Here is a 25,810-nt window from a genome sequence, read left to right as displayed (position 1 = left end):
CCTCTCTGGGGTCAGTTCACTATCGTTTCTGTCTCTTTCACATGTTTGTAAGGTCTGTACTTTGTGGATTTTCCTTAAGATGCATCCTTTTGACATGTGTTTGACATGTAGTACTGTTACATCTTCCCTCTTACCAGATTTTGTCAGTACTTGTTTGGTGCGTGAGATAGACTATTTCATGAAAATATTTCAAACAAATCTTAGTATTTCCCATCTGCTTATACATAGGGTGGGCAAAAGTAGGTTTACAGTTATAAGTACACAACACAGTTCATTCTTTTTATTATATTATTTTCCACGTGAACTGTAAACCTACTCCCCCCACATGTGTACGCATGTTGCGATGCATATTCATGTCATTTGCAACACATGTGCTGTATACTATTTTTTGTACCCAAATTTCTAAGTGCTGTTTTCAGTCTCTTCTAATTAATTTCTCCTGTGAACCACTGAAGAGTTCCTTCAGTCTTATTTTTCTTTCCACGTCCTATCTGTTATTCTCCAAAGAAATCAGCATCAGGGCTTTATCTGGGAGTTTATTTTGCTTTCTCTACATTTCCAATGTAGAGCCCTCTTGAATAGGTTGGCTAACCTCTGGGAAAGCATGTTTGTTCTTCCCCACTTTGCAGTATGCACATCGCCCTCGCCAAGAGCCTGTCATACCAGGATATTATGTCATGGTCCAGGTATCTAAGACCGTTTCATTGACACTAACTGCTCCCTTTATTAACACTAACTATGGTTCCCTTCCCAGAGATTGCTCTGTCTTTCAAATGTCCTGCTCTGGTGAAAATGGAACAATGGAAACATGACCTCTACCCCACTAGTCTCCTGCCTAAGCATTTACAGTTGGTGACCCTTTGTCAGTGTCTATTTCTATTCCAGAATGAACAATTTGCTGATTTCACAGCTTCATTAAGTAATTCATTACTTTATTCAATAAATACTCACTTAGTACCCAGAGAATGACTTGTTAAAGATTACTTTATTAAATTTTACAGTAGTTTATTACTGTGTGGCTAGAGTGTCCATAATTTAAGTTGATTAGTGTTCCATAAAAGTATGTTCCAAAAGATATGGGAGCAGCAAAGAAGTAGTGACTAACCCTGGTGGGTAACAGAGTTGTGGAAACAAGAAACATTAAAGAAGACAAAGTCTGGGATTTTAGAAATAAGTAAGAATCTTCCAGGCAGGCAAGGAAGAAAAGTGCATACAGGCAGACAGAGGATTTTGTGCAAAAGAACAGAGGTAGGAACACACACGTAAATCCTAAACTAAGGCAACATCACTGATAATGAAGAGGTGAATACAAAATTAGGAGACTGTTTATAGAGTTAAAATTTATAGGGTTCACTGATCGTTAAGATATGGAAAATGAGAAAACGTAGGATTCAAGAATGACTCTGATTTATGGGATTACCAATGAATGGTAAACACTGAGATTAGGAATTCAGGGGATGAGAACAGGTTTGGGTGTTGGACTGATGACAATGAATTAAATTTTGCACACATACATTTTGAGGTAGCTGTAGGCTTTTCAAGTGCAAGTGCTTTTTAAGCTGTTAGAAATAGCGGTCTAAGCCCAACAGAGAAAACTAAATAAAACACAAGTATGATCAATTGTTAAGGTTATGGGAGCAAAGTTTGCTATGGGTTGAGAATTTAATGAGATAAAAATGAGTGAGGCAGTTTGTCTTAAACATTCTTTCAGATAACAGGTAAACTAGAACAATTTTTTAAAAATCCATCGATCTATCATAACAGGCCTGTAATGAGAAAATATAATAGGAAGAGTAACAGTAATCTGTTGGCAACCGCCCTGCCTGGTATCAGAAATTGTAACCCCCACCAAGGCTAAGGCTGAGGGAATGACCTTGGACCATAAGCCAGCAAGGAGACAAAAGCTTACCTCCCTGGCAGTAGCGCTGCTTCTGTTACTTCATTCATAACTGACCCCCAATGCTTGGCCGGTTAGCCAATGATAGGTAAGATCCCCCAGGGGAGAATGACCTAAGACAGGCACGATCACGTGGGAGGCCCCCAAGAAAGGACTTTGGGGGCTACAGCAAAAGGGGGTGATGGACCCTCGCCCCTTGGCTTTGACAAGCCTGAGTCCTCATCATCTGGGAGAAAATCTCCTTATCTCTTGGTTGCCTTAGTTCCCTTGCTCCACCTAAGCCTGGAACAATGACAGGGTGGTGCAGCTCTGTGCTGAAAAGGGCGGGTTTCCAGGGTGATCAGGCTTAAGAAAGAATATGTAAAGTCCTGTGAAACCTGCTTTGTTTAGAATGCTCTCAGTTGAATGATGAGGGTCCAGGGAAGAAGTAAGTTTGTTCCTTAAAGTTTTTACAGCTCTTTGACTCTGACTCAAAATAGGCCCTCAGACTTCCTTATTATCTATTGTTTGATCCTTACTTTCTAGCAATGAGTAATGAGCTTTTACCTGAATTCTTATGCAAATGAAACCAATAAAAGGCCTCTCTGTGGGGGGTGCGGGGGGAAATGGGGCGTTCTCTCCACCAGAGAGAGTGGCCATCCAATTCCTACTTCCCCACAGGACCTGGTTGTCTCTGTGTATGCTTTTCTCGTGTGTTGACGAGCCATCCGCAGCGTTCCACGGTCACTGCCAGTTGGTGGTCGCGTCAGTAATAGAAAACATTAGTAATACAAATAAAATAATAACAGTAACAGAAAAATAGCAGAAAGAATAGAATATAAAATAGTGGATTAGAAAATATAAAATAGTGGAATAGAAAATATACATCATAATGCAATATAATGTCATCCTTTAGGCCAAGAATACCAGCTCCAGCATGTTTTGCTATTACGATCATTGTTTTGAATCATTCTTTCCAAACTTTTTTTGTAATATTACTAAAGATTCTTCCTGGAGATTAGACGATGACTAAAATCAATAAATCACTTCGATACTTCTAACTGAATCGACCAAATCTATGTGCCCATTCACTAATTTAACACACCGCCTGTAACTTCCAGTTACTGCTTTCCTGATAACCTAGCAAGTACTGTGTTAGTTAGATTTTTAAATTGAATACTTATGAGTGGCAAAGGAATAATGGGGGAAATATATGTAAGATTTCTTATTTCTATGAACAGACTATTCATTTACCTTATAACTTAGTTACAAAAGTTATTGGTTATCTAACTTTTTGATTTTCTCATTGAATTTAATACAAAGTAAAGAAGTTTAACATGTCAAGATGTCACTCTATTTACTAGAAGTAGTATCACTCTCTTTTCAAATATTTTGACACAAGTACAAATTCATGAAGATGAGAAACTGAAAAAATAAAGCTTCTGGAAATTTTAACACAAACACCAAAAACTATATATGGGAGAAGAAATTCAGGCAAAGCAGAATTACAAAATGTTGGGCTGAAAGTAAATAGGTCTCTTTCATGAGAGAAGCACACCCACAGGGGAAACTCCTCTGAATGAAGTTTGCTTTGGGTCATTTCAGGCTCTACAGGAAAATTGCCAGGGGGTATGACAGAAATCTGAGCTTTCAGATTTCTTCTACTTCCCTGCCATTTTCAAGGGCAAATCAGATCTGTTGAATATTTTGGTGTCACACCATTTCTAACCCCTTCCTCATGTATAGAATGAAAACTGAAGACATCCTAATACATGTTACATGAGGGCAGAATTTTGTTTAATTTAAAATTGTCTCTCCAGTACCTAGGTCAGCACTTGGCCCATTGTAGCTAGTCAAATATTTGTTAAATTAAATGAATGCATTTTGTTTTCTATGCCTAACTCCATTTACCTGTCACAGACTTTAATTGTCACAAGAAGACTCCCATAATTCCTCTGCAAACCTACACTGGAATCCCACAGCAACTGAAATATCTTCAATTAATGTAGCAAAACTATTAGATGAGCAATTCTTCTGCTAGTCTAACTGATTGTGACATCTTCATATTCTTTGGAATATTAAGGGAAAAAACACATAAAAATATAGATCTAACAGATGTGTGTACGTGTTATAAAAATCTTCATTTAAAAACTGGAGACAATGATAGTAAAAACAGCCATAACTTGCACATTTCAATATACTCATTTTTAGTAATAGCTAAAAATTGGGCAGGGGAAAGTGTTGAGCCAGTTTTTTTTTTTGCTTTTGTTATTGTTTTTGCTTTTGCTTTTGTCTTACACACTTCAGTTAATTGTTAGCCTCTCTATTAAATTTGTCTTTAGAATCTAGATAGAGGTCATGTTTATACTACATATTAATCTTCTCTCCTTACTTTGTTCTTCATGGTACTTTCCTTATCTCCTTCAGAGATCAATTATTTACAACCTGCTATGTGTTAGGTCTTGGAAATGCAAAAGCAAATAGTATTTAGACTCTTCTCTCAAGTGCTCTATAAACCTCTGAAGTAAAATAAATCAATAATCATAATAATTGCAAAAGGTACTGTGGCTGCATATATGAAAGACAGGTAACCATGATTTTCCCAAAGAAGTAGTTCATGGACTGAATCTCCAATGACAAGCAGAAATGAACCAATGAAGCAGCATGTGAGAAGGCATGGAATTAAGGGACCCCACATTCAGGAGGCTGTTAGTAGTTCTTTAAAGATGGACATAGATACAGTAAGATGAGCTCAGCACCCTAGACGGAGGTAGGCAGGACTAGATACAATCATTAAGCCTTTATGCCTTTCTAAAGAGATCAACTTTAACCTGAACCCTCTACATAACCATTGGAATATTTTAATTGGGAATAGCATATCTATAATTAAAAAAATTCTTTGATAATACAACTGAACATATATTGAAGGCAAAGCAAGAATGCAGGCAGAAAGACAGGTTAGGGGAAACTATGTAGTACTTTAGAAAAGAAATGATATCTGAATTACGGTACTTGACAGAAGGGAAGTTTAGTTCAAAGCACCCTAACCGGTTAGGAGGAGATTACTGCAGTCCTCCAGGGAAGAAATGATGTTATCCTCAACCAAGGCTGGGGCAATGGAGATGGAAAAAAAGAGAAGGAGAGAGACAGAGACGGAGAGATGGATTTCAGGAATTTTATCTCTCTCAGTTGCTATATACATGCCTATTGTTTGAATTTCTCCTTAGAATCTAAGTAGGCTTTCTTGTTCCATGGGCTGGATAGGATTATCTGTTATTTTTCATCTGTGGTTATTTGAGATTAAGATCTAAATATGAGCACATTTTTAAACATTCTTTATCAACTCTTAACTGAAAGTATATACTATAAAAGAATTTAATAATCAATCAAAACCCTAGCGAGTTGACTTAAATGAATGAAAGCAGTTTGCAGAGGAAAGAGCTTGAAGAGTGAGCCTGTGGAAATGCAAATTAAATAATCTCATTCCTACGCAAAATCCTCCATTACCTTTCCATCTGGCTTTGAGTGAAAGCCAATCTTTATAATGACCCCCAACACCCTATAAGAGCAGGCTCCTGACTCTCTGGATTTGATGCTTCAACTCCTACTACTCTTTCCCCTCACTCATTTGGGGCAGCCAGACTGGCCTCCTTGTTGTTCCTCAAAGTCTGCAGGTCCTCGTGGGCAGTGAGCCCTGACCCTCTGGTTTCCCAGTTATCCTCTTGGCTTGCTGAATCACCTCCTTCAGGTCTTTTTCTTCCCTTATTTATTTAAACACATGGATGGAACTGGAGAGTATTATGCTAAGTGAAGTAAGCCAGGCAGTGAAAGAAAAATACCATATGATCTACCTATAAGTGGAACCTAATCAACAAAACAAACAAGCAAGCAAAATAGAACCAGAGACACTGAAATGAAGAACAAACTGACAGTAACCAGAGGGGCAAGGGGAGGGGGATAACAGAGGAAAGAAGGGAAAGGGTCCTCATGGAACATGTATAAAGGACCATGGACAAAGCCAAAAGAGGGACGGATTGAGGGGGCGGTGGGGAGCGGTGGTGGGAAAATGGAGACAGCTGTACTTGAACAACAATAAAAGTAAAAAATAAAATAAAATAAAAATAAAATAAATAAATAAAATAAAATAATTCTGTAACATCATTACAACCTACTAAACTTTGTGTTTTACTATCTTGTTTTGTATTCATCTCCAAATTTGCAACAACTAAAAAGCAAATACCACTAGGGCAGGGATTTTTAATATTTTACTGTTTCTCTAGGGCTTAAAACAGTGTCAGGCACATGGTAGAAACCAAATAAATAAACTGCTAGTTCAGCATGACTGTCAATTATGGTGTCCCAAAGACCTCACCCACCGACTGGCAGACTCATCACCATGGAAAAAGCTGCAGTTAGTTATTGTTTTTCACATCAGGAAGCCACTAACAGAGTCAGATACAGTCTGAACTATTTCCATCGACACAGAATTTTGTATAAGGCACTATAATTAAGACTTGGTTCATAAGAATGATTACTTTATAAGCAGTCTCCACCTGACATTTAATGACTATATAGCTGTGTTAAATTCTTCAGCATAATATAGAATCTGTGCTTATTCATAACTGCGACTTTCTATTCTATCTGGTAACAACAAAATGCTCATTGTTCATTACCACTGAGAAAGCTGTTTGTGATTCCACTGCCTTCAGCTCTGTGGTTAGATAACTTGGGCTCTTCACTTGAAGGTGACCATCTCAGCTGAAGCAGTCATCACAAGTAACAAAGCTAAATTACTAGGTAACGCATCCAAGGACACTTATTTAATGGTCTTAATTTCTGGAAGGTTTTCATTGCTATTTGATGTTATAATACCTAAATGATTGCTCATTGTAAAAACAATCAATTAATGAAGGCTTACACAGAGTTTAAAAAAACAAATTTACCTTCACGCTTCTCCCCAGTTCCACAGAAGTAACTGTGGAATTAATTTGTTACTTCTGGGAACTCCCCTTCCCAGAAGTAACAAATGTTAGCATCCTGATGTGTATTTTTCCATGCCTTTGTCTATGCATTTACACAAATATGAATGCAGTTTTGGTTTAGGAAGATTCATATGTACGTAGTTCTGTAGAGTACTTCCTTCACCTAGCAATGTGTTGGGACATTTTTCCACATTGGTGGACACAGATTTCAGCAATCATATGTCTAGGCTTGTCCTGTTTTCTGAGATCATTAACAGTGCCCTCTTTCACTATCAAAAGTAGCCTAGTTTGGACAATAAATTATATGTTCCCCTAATACAAAGCTACTTCTTTAGTGAATTCATAGCAGTCTACAAAGCCATAATTTTTGTCATCATTACCCTATAAATGAACATTTAGTTATTACCCGCTTTGGTATTATGAACCAAGTTGCAATGAAGATCCATATACATATATCTTTGTTCATGTGTATAAATTCCATAGGATAAATTCTGTAACACAAATTGTGAGATTAAGGGTATATAATTTACATTTTTTATATCCTATCAAATTGTTTTCTCAAAAGCTATACCATTTTCAACAGTACCCATAACCCCATACCCTAACCAACCAACACAAAATATGCATTTTTTGGCCAATTCAACAGACAAAATATCATATCTCATTCTCCTTTGAACCTATGTTTTACAATCTATGTTTTACAATTTAGGTTCAATTTTTGTTTTTCATATTGCTTCATATCTTTTGCACATTTTTCAATGAGATTATTTTTCTCGTATTGATGTGTACGTATTCTTTAATATTAAACATAATATATAGCCCCGGCTGTTGCGGCTCAGTGGACTGAGTGCTGGCCTGAGAACCAAAGGGTCACCAGTTTGATTCCCAGTTGGAACACAGGCCTCAGTTGCAGGCCAGGTCCCTGGTTGGGGGCATGCAAAAAGCAACCACATATTAATGTTTCTCTCCCTCTCTTCCTCCCTCCCTTCCCCTCTCTCTAAAAATAAAATAAATAAAAGCTTTAAAAAACCTTTAAAAATGTAATATATGTTATAAATACCTTCTCCCAGTATTTTACTTATTGTTCTCAGCATGGGGGGAAAAGTGCCAATTCCACATCTATACCCACCAATATTTTGATTATTGATTACTGATCTCAAAAAATGATTAAAATACAGAAAATTCAAGGCACAGTGTCAAACTTTTCTTTCAAAGTGGACTGGAGATTTTATATGTATTTTTAGTCTGTTGGGAAAAATCCATGCCAGCCATTGTTAATATAAATGAGAACAGTTTGCATGACATCAGTGTAACCTGGCAGCCAAGGAGAGTAGACTGGAATACACATGTGTGAACAATGATAACTTCACTCTACTAGTAGTCAGTGGGAACAGTAGACACTGCTGACTAAGCATGTGTACTGTGTGGCTGCTGCACTCAAAATGACTGAGCCAGTAGAGCAATGAATCTGCATCAAATATTGCATTAAGCTTCAACATTCCTCCATAGAAACTAGTCAGATGATTCAGAAGGCTTTCAGGGATGACGCAATGAATACAGCACAAATAAAAGTATGGCACAAACACTTCAAAGATGGTTGAGAATCTGTTGAAATTGATCCACATTCTGAAAGGCCTGCAACAAGCAGAACACCTGAGAATGTTGAACGTGTACAGTCTGTTATCCCATCATGTGCATGCACCTCCAGGCCAAACAACAAATAAGGAGCACTACCGCAATGTTCTTCACCAGTTAAGAGACACAACATGACAAAAATGGCTGCAGCTATGGGCAGCTGGTGATTCGCAGCTTCATCATAACAACACCTGCTCATGCATCACATCTTGTGCAGAGTTTTCTAGCAAAACATCAAAACATCAGCCAGGTGACTCAGCCCCCCTACAGCCCAGATCTGGCATCCTGCAACTTCTGGCTTTTCCAAAAATTAAATTCATCTTTGAAAATGAAGAGATTTCAGACAGGAAACTATGATGAGGTAGCTGATGGCAATTCCAACAAAGAATTTTACAGTGTTTTGAACAGTGGAAGACGCTAGGAGAGCTGTGTGAGGTGCAAGGTGTCTACTTTATAGGGGACTGAAGCATCATTGTCCTATATACACTGTTTCTTGTATCTTGTTTTTTGTTCAATAAATGTCTCTATTTTTCATAGTGCAAGGCTGAATACTTTCAAGCCAGACTATACATACATATAGACCTCCTAAACATACACAGGTATTATGAACTATGGACAGGTAGTCTGCCAACTAAATGTGCTGTGAGTCATTTTACTTGTATAGATCACTTCTCCAAATTTTATATTAATTTCTCCAAAAATAAATATTTTATTTAAAGTTTTGAACACAGTGAAAAAATATATATTGAATGTAAATTATTCTAGCTCCTACACATAAAATGTCATCTCTTTGAAGGAAGCAAAACTTAATCAGATTCTTTTGCATTTTTCATGTTTTGACTATACCTCCTCATTTTATCTTTGACAAATTTCATCGGGGTTGAGTTAACCATCACCTCATGGTGACAATGGATTACAATATATGTCGTTGTAGCATGAAATGGATATCCGAAGTGTTACTCATATCATTTTTTTCTATAATACATGAAGAAATGCTTTCTCACCCGGACAAAACATTTAATGATTTTCAGAGGGACAGAAAATGATCCATTTTTTAAAAATAAATACAAAATTATATAAATGAATATGTATATATATATATAAGCAAACACTCTAATATTCTGTAGGCAAAAGATTTCTCTGAAACACTTTCTCAAATGAACATATGCACTTTGCCACAATTGGTTGTCAAATAATCTTTTTCTTTTCATTGCATGAAAAAGCTATTAAGTGAGGTAATATCTTTTCTCTAAATAAATACTTGTCATTAATTAACAAAAATTAAATGTAAAAACAGTAATTAATAGCAGCAGGAATTTCAACTGCAGACTTATTCTTTAGATGTACTAGGCTTTGCATTTTATCACACTTCTACTGCAAATAAAATGGGTATTAAAGTTGGATTTCAGTGGTTTCACTATAACATGATTTATATCTAAAAAGACCTCATCATTTTAATACCTTTTAAAAGGTGACACAAAAGACAAATCTGAGCTATTCAAATGATACCATAGAACGGCAACTAGAAATAATTGATCTCTTCATATTTCGGTCAATTAATAAACTGGTAAATTAGCTGAACTAAAACTTTCAGTACTTTCTAATTAACCTTTTATACATAAAGATACATTTTTCAAACAAGACTTTCAAATTATTAGATAAATATTCTTTTTTATAGGAATTCCATACCTCTGTCCACTTTGCATAAAGACCTGCACTAATTTAGGACATTCTACTTACCCTAAGACTCTCTACAGGGGTTCACTAAATGAGTCTAGATATGAGGAATAAAACTTGGTTTTCCTGGGATCTGACTTTGTATAATTGTTACAATACCCTCTGCTCAGATTCAAATTGTAATTATGTATTAGATGAGATCGGAAAGGCAGCACCTTGTTGGCTCATTCCACTGAGTACCTCACAGAACTTTCATCAGCACAAGAGCTTTAACAGTAGTCATGGCTCATCTGTAAAGGACCTGAGCAAAAACTTTTAAGAAGCAAAAAATGTTTTTTTAATCCCTTAGAGTAATAAAGCATTAGTCATATCGACCTCAACCAAACCTCAGTTTGAACTCAGCTTGTTTCCAGATTTCTGGACTGCTTTTTAGAAGAGAAATCCTTCATATTTTAAAACTAGATACTGATTTGAAGGTTTTAATAGTCTGCAATTAAGGTGAAAATTTGGCATCCTTTTTCTTTTGTACTTATTTATTTTTTTAAAGTATATATTATTGACTATGCTATTACAGTTGTCCCTTTTTTTCTTCCTTTTATCCTCCTCCTCCACTTTGCAGCCCCCTCCCTCCAGCAGTCCATATCCATAGGTCATACAGGTAAGTTCTTTGGTTTCTCCATTTCCTATACTATTCTTCACTTCCCTGTCTATTTTGTACCTACCAATTATGCTTTTTTATTGCCTGTATCTTTTCTCCCATCCCATTCTCCCCTCCCTACTGACAACCCTCCATGCAATCTCTATTCTGTGATTCAGTTCCTATTCTAGTTGTTTGCTTAGTTTGTTTTTGTTTTTAGGTTTGGTTGTTCATAGTTGGGTTTTTGTTTTTGTTTTTTTGTCATTTTACTGTTCATAGATTCGATCTTCTTGTTTATCTTAGAGAAGTCCCTCTAACATTTCATATAATAAATGTTTGGTGATGATGAACTGCTTTAACTTTACCTTATCTGGGAAGTACTTTATCTGCCCTTCCATTTTAAATGATATCTTTGCTGGATACAGTAATCTTGGATGCAGGTCCTTGTCTTTCATGACTTTGAATACTTCTTTCTAGCCCCTTCTTGCCTGCAAGATTTCTTTTGAGAAATCTGCTGATAGTCTTATAGGAACTCCTCTATAGGTAACTGTCTCCTTTTCTCTTGCTGCTTTTAAGATTCTCTCTTTATCTTTAATCTCAGGTAATGTAATTATGATGTACCTTGGTGTATTCCTCCTTGGGTTCAACTTCTTTGGGACTCTCTGAGCTTCCTGGACTTGTTTATTTCCTTTGCCAGATTAGGGAAGTTCTTCTTCATTATGTTTTCAAATAAGTTGTCAATTTCTTGGCCTTCCTTTTCTTCTTCTGGTACCCCTATTATTCGTTGGAACATTTAAAGTTGTCCTGGAGGTTCCTAAGCCTCTCCTCATTTTTTTTTGAATTCTTATTTCTTAATTTTGTTCTAGTTGAATGTTTATTTCTTCCTTCTGTTCCAAATCATTGAATTCGGGTCCCAGTTTCCTTCCCTTCACTGTTGGTCCCCTGTATATTTTTCTTTATTTCACTATGCAAAGCCTTTATTTGTTCCTTGATTTTCCATCTGTACTCAGTCATTTCTGCGAGCATTCTGATTACCAGTGTTTTGAATTTTGCACCTGATAGGTTGGCTAGCTCCTCATTGCTTAGTTCTTTTTCTGGAGTTTTGATCTGTTCTTTCATTTGGGCCATGTTTCTTTGCCTTAGTGCACCTGTTACATTGTAGGGGGTGGAGGCTTAGGTATTCAACAGGGCAGAGCAACCCACTTCACTGTGTTGTGGCTCTATTTCTGGGGGAGGGGTTATAAACAGAAAACAAAATAATAAAGCTCCAAGAAGAGCCAATTTTCTTAACCAAAGGACTAGGAAAGGAATAGCCTAGCAAGATAGAATAACCACCCCTATCCCAACCAGTCTGGCCCCAGGGACAGAGGTTCCTTATTATTGCTCTCCAATTAGTCTCCCCAACTGCTGTGGGGGAAGGTGCCATGTTACCACTAAAGGGGGGTGGCAGTCCACATGGTCTCCACTGACACCACCCCAATGATGGTGAAAAAATGTGCATCCCACTTTCAACACTGTCAGCAAAGGCTAAGTGAGGATTATAGATTTTGCTGGGCTGGAACAAGGCACACCCTCTCCCCTAGTGGAGCCAGAACTTTCATCCATGCCTGACAGTAATAAGCCCCTTCCCTCACTGGGTCAGTACAGATCACAGGCAGAGCCAAGTCTTCAGTTGCTACCTGGCAGTAATAAAGCACCCCTTCACTTCCCCATGGGGGTGGTATCAGCAGAGGCCATGTGAACTGAACACTCAGTTAGTGTTAACAAGGCACCCCTCCCCTACAACAGTGTTGAAGGACATCAAGGGAGGAACAGTAACAAGGGCTTTACCTCAGGCTGAGATGATGTCACTGATGATGCAGCAAAAAATATGACTTCTACAGCCACCATCAGATACCAGGCTCTCTCCCCACCTCACCCTCAGGTGTCAATAGAGGCTGCGTAGGAAATCTAGGCTTCCTCTAGCCCCTGACAGTAAGGAAATGGCTTCCCACACACTTCCCCTCTGGGACAGTGTCAAGTAAACTTTTCTAAACTGGAAGATTCAAATAGACCCAGAGTCTCACAGCATAATACTCTAAATGTCTAGGACAGAATCAAAAGTCTCTAGTCATACCAAGAAGCAGAAAATTCTCAACTTGAATGAGAAAAAAAAAACATTCAACAGATGTCAACATGGAGATTACACAGATGCTGGCATTATCTGACAAAGATTTTATAGCAACCATCATAAAAATACTTAAACAATTATGAATATTCCTAAAACCAATAAAAGCAATAGATATTTCCAGTGAAGAAACTGATGATATAAATTAGAACCGAATTTCAGAACTGAAAGATATGATAATCAAAGCAAAGCAAAGAAAAACTTAATGGAAAAATTTCAACAGAAGAATAAAGAGAACCGAGGAAATAAACAGTAAATTTGAAGTTAGAACAACAGAATTAACCTAATCTGAATAACAGAGGAAATAGACTTAAAAAAATAAGCACAGACTCTGGGAGCTGGGGAAGGATAAGATCTAATGCTTACATCATTACTGTCCCAGAAGGAGAGGAACAAGAGACAGGACTGCAAAAGCATTTTTAGATAACGGCTGAAAATTTCTGAAACTTGGCAAAGTGCATACATTTTCAAGAAACTGATCAAACTCCAAACAGAAACTCAGAAAAATCTACAGCAAGACACATGATAGTCAAATTTCTGAAAATTAAAGACAAAGAGAAAAATCTTAAGGGCAGGAAGAGATAAATGATAACTTACTTAGAGAGGAAAACAATCCAAATGCCAGGGAATTTCTCATCAGAAACCATGAGGGCTTCTAAGAAGTGGCACAACATTTTCCAAGTGCTACAAGTAAAGCACCATCAACCTAGAATTCTACACCCAGCAAAAGAATCTTTCAGTAAAACAGAGGAAATCAAGACATTATAAGAGGAAGGAAAAACAAAGAGGATTTGGCAATAATCTTTCTCTAAGAGAATGACTGAAGGAGGCCCCTGAAACAGTAAACAACGAAGGAATCCTAGAATATCAGGAAGGAAGAAAGAACAACGAACAAGTAGAAATATGAGTATACACAATAGACTATTTTTCTTGATTTTTTCTAAACTGTGTTTAACCACTGAAGCAAAAATAACAACATTGTTTGATCTCTAAATATACATATTAAAATGTATGTACATAAAAGAATAGGCAGAACTCATTCTATGAAGCCAGTATTACCGTGCTACCAAACCTAAACCAAGAGATTACAAGAAAAAGAAAAAAACTGGAAAAACAGTATCTCTTATACATAGATGCAAAAATCTTCAACAAAACATCTAGCTAGCCAAATTTAGCAACATATAAACAAATTAGCAGAATAAAAAACAAAAGCCATGTTATCATCGTAAGAGATGAATAAAAAGATTTGACAAAATCTAACACCTTTCATGATTAAAAACATTCAACAAACTAGGAATAGAAGGGAATTTTTTCAAACTAATCTAAGAAAAACCCACAGCTAACATATTAATGGTGAAAGACAATGCTTTCCTCTAAAATCAGGAACAAGATAAGAATGTTCACTCTCACCACTTTATTCAATATTGTACTGGAAATTCTAGTCAGGGCACAGAGTCAAGAAAAATAATAAAGTGATCCAGACTGAAGAGGAAGAAATACAATTATTTCCAGATCTACAAATTCAGTGCAATTCCCATTAAAATCTTAGCTGGATTTTTTTTTTGGCAGAAATTAACAGACTGATCCTAAAGTTCATTTGGAAATGCAGGGAACCTAGAATTGCTGAAACAATCTTTAAAAAACATTGGAGAAATCACCTTTCCTTATTTCAAAACTTACTACAAAACTACATTAATCAAGACAGTGTGGTACTGACAAAGGTAGGCATATATATCAATGAAATAGAATTGAGAATCCAGAAACAAATTCATAATCAATTTCATTTTGACAAAGAAGCCAAGACAATTCAATGGGGGAAAGAATAGTCTTTTCAACAAATGGTGTTGGGCACCCAGATATCCACGTGCAAAAATAAGAAGTTGGAACCATTCCTTACCCCATACATAGAAATTAACCTGAAATGGATCATAGACCTGAATGTAAAAGTTAAAATTAGAAAAATATTGTTAAAATATTTTATTTATTTTTTTAGTGAGAGGGGAAGTGAAGGAGAAGGTGAGGGAGAAAGTGAGGGAGAGAAACATCAATGTGAGAGAGAAACTTCCATTGGCTGCCTCTCGTACATGCCCCAACCAGGAACAGATGGGCAACCTAGGCATGTGCCTTGACTGGGAACCAAACCAGTGACTTCTCACTTTGCTGGATGATGCCCAACCAACTGAGCCACACTGGTCAGGCCAATTGTAATAATCTTAAAAGAAAACAGGAGTAAATACTTGTGACCTTCAGTTAGGCAAAGCTTTTTAAGATGTGACACCAAAAGCACAAGATAAAAGAAAGAAAAAGGAATTTATCAAAATTAAAAACTTTTGTGCTATGATGATGCCATCAAGAAAGTGAAAGGACAATCCTTAGAATTGGAGGAAATATTAACAAGTCATTTGTCTGATAATATACTCATATGCATATACTTATCTTAACTCAGTAATAAAAAGACAACCAATTTAAAAATAGGCTAAGGACCTAAATATATGTTTCTTTAAAAAAGATATAAAAACGGTTAATAAATACACTCAAAGAACAGATAATAACAAACATTGGCCAAAATACAGAGAAATTGCAACCCTCAAACATTGTTGGATAGTATAAATGGTTCAGTTAATTAGGAAAATTGTTTAGCAATTCCTCAAAATGTTAAACATATAGCTATCATATGACCCAGCAATTTCACTACAAGGTATATACCCAAGAGAATGAAAATACACATTGCCACAAAAACTTATACAAAAATGTTCATCACAGGAAGTCATAATAGTCAAAAAGTAGAAACAATGCAAGTACCCATCACCTGACATATGGATAAATACAATGTGATATAGCCATACAATGGAATATTATTTGACAATTAAAAGGAATAAAGTACTGATACAGGTCACACATGGATGAGCCTTGAAAACATGATGCTGCATGAAAGAAACCAGTCACAAAAGATCACATGTTCTATGATTCCATTTACATTAAATGTCCAAAAGAGGTAAATCCATAGAGACAGAAAGTAGATTCATGATTGCATAGGAGTGGGGAGCTGCAGAGGATTAGGAGAGACGGAAGGAATGGGCTGGAATTATTCATGGGTATGAGATTTTTTTCATGGGGTGATAAAAATGCTCTGTAATTGAGTATGGTGATGGTTGCACAACACTGTGAATATACTAAAAACCACTGAATTGTCTTCTTTAAATGGGTAAATTGTATGGTATGTCAATTACATCTCAACAAAGCTATTGAAAATGTCAACAGAAATTAAGAACATAGGCAAATTATTATGTGACAATGTTAAGGGAAAAGACTGAAAGTAAAATTGTTTATCTTTGTATGTTCAACTACGTGTAAATACATGCATAAAAATAAATCTGAAAACAAATATACCAAACTATAATGACTGTTTCTCTCTACATTTTTGTGTTCTGGCTAAATTTCCTACAAGTACGATTATTTTAACTAAAAGTAAAATTATTAGAACAATAAAAACAATTACAACACTTATTTTCTTTTTTTACTAATTTAGTGAATAACAAACTAATGTGTTACAAGATTCTGATCATGCTGAACCAGGTTATGGCTGCTATGGAATTAGCCTGCAATTGCCAAACAGGCTTTTGAGATAACAAAGTTGGGGGTGAGGGTGATGGAGCCATCCTCTCTCAAAATGTGAAAGAGCTCCCTCACCAAAGGCCCTGTCAGATCTGTTATTCAACTAGTAGGTCAAAGAAACGTACTCTGTTGGACACAAATAGGCATTCTTCAAAATCATCATTATTCATGGATGCAAACGCTGCGTGAAATGTAAACCCAGCTGTGGTTTAACACTACCTATTTCCATAACGAGTGTTCAAAAGAATGAATCTATAGTCTCTAACTGAACACGTGAGAGGTTTTAATAATTTGGGAGCTTCTCCAGTTATCTGAATTAAAATCAAAATTGAGAAGTAAAAATTATAGCTGCTTTTCTGTAGGGTTAACAGTAAACTACCACAGAATGTACTTACAATAAACAAATTCTCATTGGTTTGTATAAATAAGATATGATATCTGATCCAAAAAGTAATAATTCAAGAAAGGAAATACGTGCATTTGTTTCACATTCAAATGTAGATACATGATTGTGACATTAAGAAATTTGGCTTGTTTTGCACTGATAATAAAAAAAGAAACCCTTGTGCCAATAAAACTTATCCTATCTCCTGAATATTAGATTTTTCCATTTTAGAGCTAAAGTAAACAAGAAAGGATGCTTGATATTTGTTTGCTTTTTATATAACTAAAGCAGTTCAAAGAAATTTTAATTTTAAAAATATTTTTAAAGATTTTATATTATTTGTTGTCATATAGATTAAGAAGTAGTTGTCTGAATGAAAGTCAAACCCATTTTGTGTGTGTAAGCACAATCATTATCTTCACCACATGATTTTATATTTCCTTTTTTAAAGCAGGCATTTTCTACTCTTGAAATATGAGTATATTTAACAAGCTACCAAAGAGAACTATTGTCATAACTCAAATAGATGGCAACAGTGTGACTGAATTTCACCCCTCCTACTCCAAATTCTTCTGATACAGCAAGTGTAATCATGTGGCATTTTTATTTACAATTTCCCCTTCCTGCACTCATAGATCCCTATGACTTAAAAGCATGTGTTCATGCTTTTTCTTCTGGAAAATTCTAAGTGTAATTACAAAGAGTAGCAGAGAAAACACACCAAGAACATTGCTATGGCTTTAGTGACCATCTCTTGGAATACCAATCATATTCTGGCTGGTGTTTCCATTATTTTGTCTAAACCTAGGCAGGTTGTGTCTTCCAGCTAGTAATGCACATTGTAAGTGCATGCTACATATTTATTAAGCAACTGACCAAATAAATGAATAACTAGTGACTGCATCCATCCTTCTGTTCAAAAGAGAAGAGTCGAACAAACCCACCTCTACACCTTTCCCAGATGCAATGGAAAACTAGATTCTACTGGAAGTCGTTTGGATCACATTGTGACTAATTAAGGTCCTTCTCAATTAACTTCACTCTCAAAAATCATACACTGAAAAGAGAAAAAAGTATGACTGTGCCTCAAATTTCTTAGAAGCTTTTTATTATTTAGATGAAGAATGAATGACTTACAGAGTTTGGGGCAGGCTGCTGGTCAGAGTTGAAGTTCTTAGGGAGGGTTGTTGTTAGAATATTGAGTGCATCTTCTAATCTTTTCTTTACAGACACATACACACACACACACACACAAAAAAAAAAATTAGGTGTTACATATGAAGTTTTAGAGTAACTCCTAACTTACACCTGGCCTTCAAATGTTGGTGCTTCCTTGGGTTTTGCCTTTGGCCTACTTCTCTACCTACTCTTCATGTTCTCACTGATGATATTCACTTCCATGGTTTTAACTTCCAGCTATACATTTAGAACTTCTAAATCATTATCTCTAACACTGACCTTGTCTTGAACTATATATAGATATAAACATATAGATATAATGTCTTGACATACATACATACATACATATACATATATATATCTCCAGCTGCCTAGTTACATCTATATCTGAATATATCTTACTTTTCTAAATTCAAACCTTTCAAAAACCCACCCCCTAACATACCCCACACCCTAAAAAACTTGGCTAAATGTCTCCTCTCAATTATTAGCGTTTTCATTTATCTAGTTATAAAAGACAAAAACCTAGCATTTATTCCAGATCTGGTATTGGAAAGCTACAGTCCATGGATCTGTTTTTGTAAATAAAGTTTTATCAACACACAAGGCCCATTTGTTTGTGTATTATTGGTGGCTACTCTAACAATATAATGACAGAGTTGAGTGCAATAAAGGATGTATAGCCCACGGAGCATAAAATATTTGCTATCTGGCCTTTTACCAAAAAATGTTTGCTGACCCCTCTTTTAGACTATTCCCTCTCTCAGAAAGCAAAAGCTGCCTATTTTTCCCTCCTGTATACTTCTCAACTTCGTTGCTCCACCACCTCTCAAACTTGAGGGCCCATCATCTCTCACCTGGACGATTGCACACCTACCACCAGAGTGATACAATTAAAACACAGATTTGATTGTTATAGCACTGGGAGACAGCTCTTCATGGGTCTCTAACACATCTGCACATCTCCTAAGCAGAATTACTGACAGTTTTTGCTGCAGACTGTCTTCTCAAGAACATTTGTATAGCAAACATCCTTGGAACACCACTGTCTTCCTCCAGGATAGAGAGCAGATTTGTTTGCTGTCCAGTACAATAAGATAGTATCTCCCTCCAGGGCAGAAGGCCATCAGGTTTGCATGTCTCTCCCTTATAAAATATGCAGGAATCCGGACTTTGGGTTTTCTGGCAGTGATGTGAACCCACTGTGTGAACAACACCCACCTGCACCCACCTTCCAGTTTCATCCATGGAACTTAGAGGGCACAGAGAGCCAAAATGAACTCGGACCTCATGCTGCATGTTGTGCCATGAGTAAGAAAGTCTTTCGTCTCCCACCCAGAAGTCTTGTGACCAAGTAGTCATGAAACTATTGCAACCTAACCTGTTAGCTTGTCAGGAGGTACAAAATCTCAGACCCTTCACAGTTCTTAACATTCAGCCCCATTCTATTTCTTCCCATCACCTATAGCATGAAGTCCAGTTACCTTGGCCTAGCATATGAAGCCCTCAGTGGCCTGAGTGGACCTGTCCCTCCAGCTCCATACTCTTGCATTCCCCTCCTCATAGTGTTTCCTTGTGATCCATAGCTGTTCACAGTTCTCCACTTGGCAAATTCTGTTCTGCATCTCTCCACTGTGTCCCTTCTGCCTGAATTGCCTTCTAACCTTCCCAGCCACACTTCTTTCCCCTTCCACGTCCCAGGCTTCTTTAGGCTACAACTGCCTTTTCATACTATAAACACTGTTCAGAGCACACTCGTCTGAGAACACCCACCTGCCATCCCCAGACTAAACTCAGAGCCCTTCCTCTGGACTCCCAGAGCTCCCTGAGAACCAGTCGGTCATACACTTATCGTATTTTTGGAAGAGTCCATAATGTGCCTCTCTCTCCTATCAGGCGCTGAGCCCTAATGCCTTTAATTCTTACTTTGGAGGGAAAAATAATAATATTTTTATTTGTATTCCTAAACTGGAAGAATTGCTTCCCTACTTCTTTTTTAAACATTATTATCCCTTTTAGAATATGATTCATTATCACTCACCTTCCAGAGGAGGTAAGAATTTAAGGATGTACGTGTTCTATAGAGGATTGATATTTCTCCAAATCCAATTTCATCCTCCAAACTATACTGGATCAGTCAGGTGACTCCTGATGGCAGCAATTGAAAAGAAGAGCCATCCAGTTCTTTCACACTGAGCATGAGAGGAATGTACTGAGTAAGGCCAGTGAATACGGGCCTTGAGGTGGACCTGGCCTGGCGCAAGTGCTCTGACTCCTGGAGAACCCTCCTAGTTGGGGCTCTGTCCTGCCAGTGTAGATGGAATAATCTCTAGTCTTTAGTTGACCAGTACAACAAGGTGTCACACTGTGGGGAGGCTGCCCCCATCAGATTTTTCACGACTATCTTTTGTGAAGTGTATGGTGAGAAATTCATTTTTGAAAAGCACACAGAGAGCTCTGCTACCAGGTCTTTTAGAACATCCCCAAGTACATTGTTGGTAGCACTTAGGAAGTTAATAAATGGCAGAGACTATTTACTATTCCCCTGATTGCTCCAGGGAAATATTTATGTTAAAAAAAAAATGAAGGCAAAAGCAAGAAAGAGAAGGGTGGTGAGAAGAGACCATCCTTGGGATTCTAAAGTTTTGAAAGCTCCTTTACATGGTCTCACTGATGCAAATAAAATAACTCCAGGTAATGCAGTTTCTCATATATAGGCTAACACCAGTATGCTGTGGCTCCCTGATAATCCCCACAGACTCACATGAACCCTTCCACAAAGCCGTGCATTCCAAGCCTAATGAACTTGGCTAAAAGGTCCCACTGAATATTGGGATCTACATTGAATATTTTATTAGGTATAGTATTTATTCACACTCTGGGGAAAATCTTGTCTCCCAGCTTTCCATTGACCTTTCCAGATGATATAATCTCTGGTTCCTCCAAACCTGGATTAAGAAATTTAACTGACAAATCAACCAGCCCTGGAACTGCTATCATCAAAGATACTTTTTTTTTAATATGGTTGAGGAAAAGGGACATGTTCTGTGTTTATTACAAGCTACGTTACAAAACCAGAAATGTTCCCTTCCCTAGTCTGAAGGCAGAGCGCTAGACTAAACCCAAACCCGTGTTGCATCCGGACAACCACTTCACAAAAACTACCCATCCTTCCCCGAGTCCCTCACGCACTACCAGTGGAAAGTGTAGTGGATCAAACTACACAGATATAATCCACCCATGTGTTAACAAATTGATGACTTGAGAAATATATATTTAGACTTTGGATGAATGGGAGTGATTCCAGAATTTGAAATACCTTATTGAAACATTTAGCTATAAAAAATAACAGAAAATATGTACTATGAGAACACATTTCTCATCATCTTGTGAATACTTTGGTACTAGATATAAAGTCTAAAGACTAAACTCCTAATCTCTTTTGCTTTCCTATAAAATTTTATGGTTAGTGTATCTTTTTCAAAACAGCAGGGAAAAACTTTTAATAAGTTTACAGCAAAAATAGAAGATTTTTATTTTAAAAGCTATTAGTAGTGATACACACACACACACAAATATATCAAAAGATTTTTGTATATTTTCTAAAATCAAAATTTTATGAAGGAAAAAGTTCAGGATCTTGAAAAGTAATGAATGCAGTCATTGTCAAAATTCTAAGTATATAGATAGCTGCTCAGTGTGGAAATATGTTCAAAGTATCTAGACAGTAGCTTTCCAATAATGTTGACAATGCAAGACTATCAAAATGTTTGCAAAGGACAATTGCAACAAAAGAGGACTTGCACATAATTTATTAGTTTTAATTTCTCCCTCAACATCAAGGGGATTAAATTCATTTGCATGAGTCTTGCAGGTGTTAATTCTGAGGAATGTATTATCCCTTTTCCAGCATTGTTTTAGAAGTACTTACTGTTTTTCTTTCTAGGTGTCCTGAGATTTTAACCTCACAGGGGCCGGGAAATTGCTGCACAATATCGATGTAAAATCACCATTCTTTCAGCCTTGATCTCTGGGGCAGCCACAGCCAGATTTGTTGTGGGTTGTCCCAGGCAGCAACTGTGCTGATGGTTACAGTGAGGAATGTGCCCCATTAAATTGGGCATGGTCAGCTGCATTAGGTATGAGTAAATAAAAGGCAAAGTTGAATAACCACTACACTCAAAACATTTATTGTATGAAAGTTTGCGCTTGACTGCCTCAAGTATGCTTATTATACTAGACTAGGGAAAAAATTCAGATGGTATCTGGTTACAAAAGTACGGTGGCAATTGAGAAATCTGTGGCTTATCTTTATTCTGCAGATCACTACCCACCTTCCTAACCACCATCTCCTTTGTTTTAAGAAGGATGACTACTTTAAGATAAAAGCTCTGGGCCTGTGGGGTGCATGACGCAAAAGGTTGTTTATCAGTTCTCCTGTCTCAGAGATGCTAATTCTCAGACTGATTGCAGCTTTTTGCTTTTCCCTCTCAAGAGTCCTACCATATTGCACATTAAGTTTTCAGTATGTTGATGTTTTTCGGTTTTATTTTACAGATTCATTTTACATTTAAATTGCTATCATAGTTGCATCCTTTCGTTGTTGGCTGATACTACGGCAGTGCAGACGAAAGCACATGTGTTTCTGCACCCCTGAGAATGCTCTTCTTTGAAGTGAGGTCCCACTGGTTCTGGAGGACGGGCTTTAATGACACGGATAATTCCAAAGCAAGGCTTTAAAGACTTGCAAACGACTCATCAGAAACTGGAAAAACATCCTATTTATAGTCAGTACTGCAGATAGAACAATTTCATGTTTATATCTAATTTTTATGAGAAAGGAAACATGAATATAACTTGGCCCTTTGTTTCTTAGAAGAAAAACAGTGGCTGTCTGTAATTGAGGACCATATATTTTTATTTAAACTTGAAAATCTACATGGATAACTCAAATTTAAAAATTCAAGCTATGGCCAAGCCTTTTTCAAAAAATTTCTTCACAGATCCAGCATTATTTAAGACTGGCTAGTTTCTGTCCAGTTTGCTGGAAACATTCTAAAGCAGCAGTAACATTTGCTTTCATGATGCAAAGGGCTCAGTCTTATCATCAAATCGTTGAACCTATTCGTCCAGATTTACCTGTCTAGATTCTTGTCTCTAAATGCATTTGAATCTAAGCCACTCATAGTTCTGACACATTTTATGTTTACATATTAGATTACTCTGCTGTGTTGTTAAAAACTTGTCTGTAGTAAAATGAAATTGGGTTATTTCGTTTATGTTCATACTTTATATGTTTTAGAATTGTCAAGGAAACAAGTATCATTTTCAATGGTAGTGTATTTTATGGCTTACAAACCTCAAAATCTGGAGTTCTTTCTTAATCATTTCTGCAGTCCTGACTGAGGCCTTTTCTTGTCATTTATCCAAGGAAATGCAGTTGATATCGGGACAGGAGAGAATACAGGTTTTGACAAGTACCAACAAACTGAAAAAAAAAAACTTGCAATGGTCTAAGAAGGAGAAACTTTCTAATTCTCTGTTATTATTAAATTGAAAGTGATATGAACTAATGAAAGCAGCAGATCTAGTTGGGGCATGAGTTAGGGGCCTCAAAACATTTAAAAAGAGAAAATAAGAAGTCTTTCTACCTAGGCTGCAATATGATGAGTTAACACCATTCTCAAAAAACACACTTCCAAAAAAATGCACAATTCTACTGGTGTTTTCCCAGGAAGTTGTTCTGGGAAAGAAGCAAAAGGATAACTGTCTATAGCCAAGCAATAACTGAGGCTCCTGCATTATGTACACAGGAGATCCAAGCGAACAGAAAGATGGGTGTGAGATTAGAGGTTTTCTTATCTATCTATATTAGCTTAAGAAGTTTAACAGTTATTTGCAGGAACAAGTATAAAGGACACATGGACAAAAACTGGGGGGGGGGGGGGTTAAGACAGAAAACTGTACTTGAACAACAATTAAAATTAAAAAGAGAAGTTTAACAGTTAGATTCACTATCCATGTTTTTGTGTTATTGTCACAGTTTTATTACAAACATAAACAGGTCTTACCAGACCTGTTCTCTCAGATAGGCACCAAACTCCTCACGGTGACTGTTGCAGATGAGTGTGACCTTGTGGGGCATGAGGTGGTGGAGATCTGCCACTTTTTAATGTGTATAATTCTATATTGTTTAATTTTTATGTGCATTTTATGCAGAAAAATGTATATCCATTTCCTTTGTAATTCATAAAGAGAAATTATTAATTTCTCTTAAGAATATTAAAGAGACATATTCTATAGTTAAAACAAAACAAAAAAAACAGCTGTCCTGGCCATCCATGCTAATAATTAAGATAAGCTGAGCTAGACCCTTGTGGTGAGTTTAATAACTAAAACCTCTTAGCTTTAGTTATTCAATGGATTTTTCTCTAGAACAAATAATTTACAAATGAAATTCTAATACAATATGGACAGGCAATATGTTGTTTCTAATATTACTGCCCTTTTTCTGTTAATAAAAGTGCAGCCCAGTACTTAATCACTGCCTGCCAGGGGATACATATAGCCACAACACAGGGTTTACCAGCTTCCCCAAGAGCATGCCATAGGCAGGAGAATTCAAAGATTTCTTTCATTTCCCTTGCTTGCAATTCCTCATTGGACAAAAGTGATGCAAACTACGTATACGTGGGCACAGAACCTAAATGACTCACAATTTAAAATACTCAAGGTCCAGGGCAAGCCAGGGATTAAGGTTCTATAAGCAGCCACTTCTTTCTTTGGCACCCCCTTCTAACTCCTATCACCCTTCAATAATAATAATAATAATCATTAATAATAATAATAATCTCTTCCATTTTGATGTCATCTCACATACATCTCACATATGTTATATCTAAAATGTAATTTACTGGACTCTCTTCCTTCAGAAAGTGTTGCCGATGTGCACAGGGTGTGTCGGGGTGTGCTCTTGGGGTGAACATCTGTACCGATGTGAAAGGAGTAGGATAGAGCAGAGGAAGCCACTGGGCTGCAGCTGAGTCCTAACGGAGCTTCATCCAGTCCTATGGCAAATGCTGAAGCTGGAATGGCCGTGCAAAATTGTCTGCGTTGGAGCAAGGTCAGACTTCAGTCCCCTGTACCAACCAGTCTTTGGATGCAGGCAGAGGCAGCACATCAGGCAAAGTGACTCTCCCCAGCACAGTGTAGTCACCAGAGAACAGACCCTCAGCTGCGAGAAGTCTCCCATCACACTCCTGGCAGCTGAAGGAGTATGTGCTTCCATTCTGAAGGGTGGCTCTGAGCAGTGCTCCATAGCGTTGAGCACATTAAGTAGACCAACCTCTTTCTACACTCAGCAGAACAAAGCATTTAACTAAGGCTGTTGTTTTGCGTGGCTCAGTTGTACACTTATTATGCCACCATACATAAATATCCTCCAGTTCATTCATTAACATTCAATTTGGTTCAACAACTGTGTATTGAGTACTTACAACACACATAGCATCAACCAGCTCTGGTTATAAGAGAATAGATAAGGTGTAGCACAGAAGAATGATAGTCACCTTATAAAGTATTTATTAAGCTTTTACCACACATGGCAGGTACTGTGTATCTCATTCATTTTTCTAATAATCTCATAAATTAAATTGTA

At 36.9% G+C, this 25,810-nt stretch overlaps 1 long non-coding RNA gene across 2 annotated transcripts in view; it reads right to left on the bottom strand.

Moving 5' to 3' along the window:
* LOC118499117 overlaps positions 1–22,670 on the bottom strand; it is a 72,431-nt gene extending 49,761 nt beyond the window's left edge. For both annotated transcript variants that reach the window (XR_004901636.1, XR_004901635.1), the window contains exon 1: positions 22,085–22,670. This is a non-coding gene — a long non-coding RNA (uncharacterized LOC118499117). The remainder of the gene's footprint in view (positions 1–22,084) is intronic.
* Between the last annotated feature and the right edge of the window lie 3,140 nt (positions 22,671–25,810).

The sequence above is a fragment of the Phyllostomus discolor genome, chromosome 2 (assembly GCF_004126475.2).
Source record: "Phyllostomus discolor isolate MPI-MPIP mPhyDis1 chromosome 2, mPhyDis1.pri.v3, whole genome shotgun sequence".
NCBI classification, from domain to species: Eukaryota; Metazoa; Chordata; class Mammalia; order Chiroptera; family Phyllostomidae; genus Phyllostomus; species Phyllostomus discolor.
Note: the sequence above shows the minus strand (reverse complement) of the source record. Positions and strands in the feature narration are given on the sequence as shown.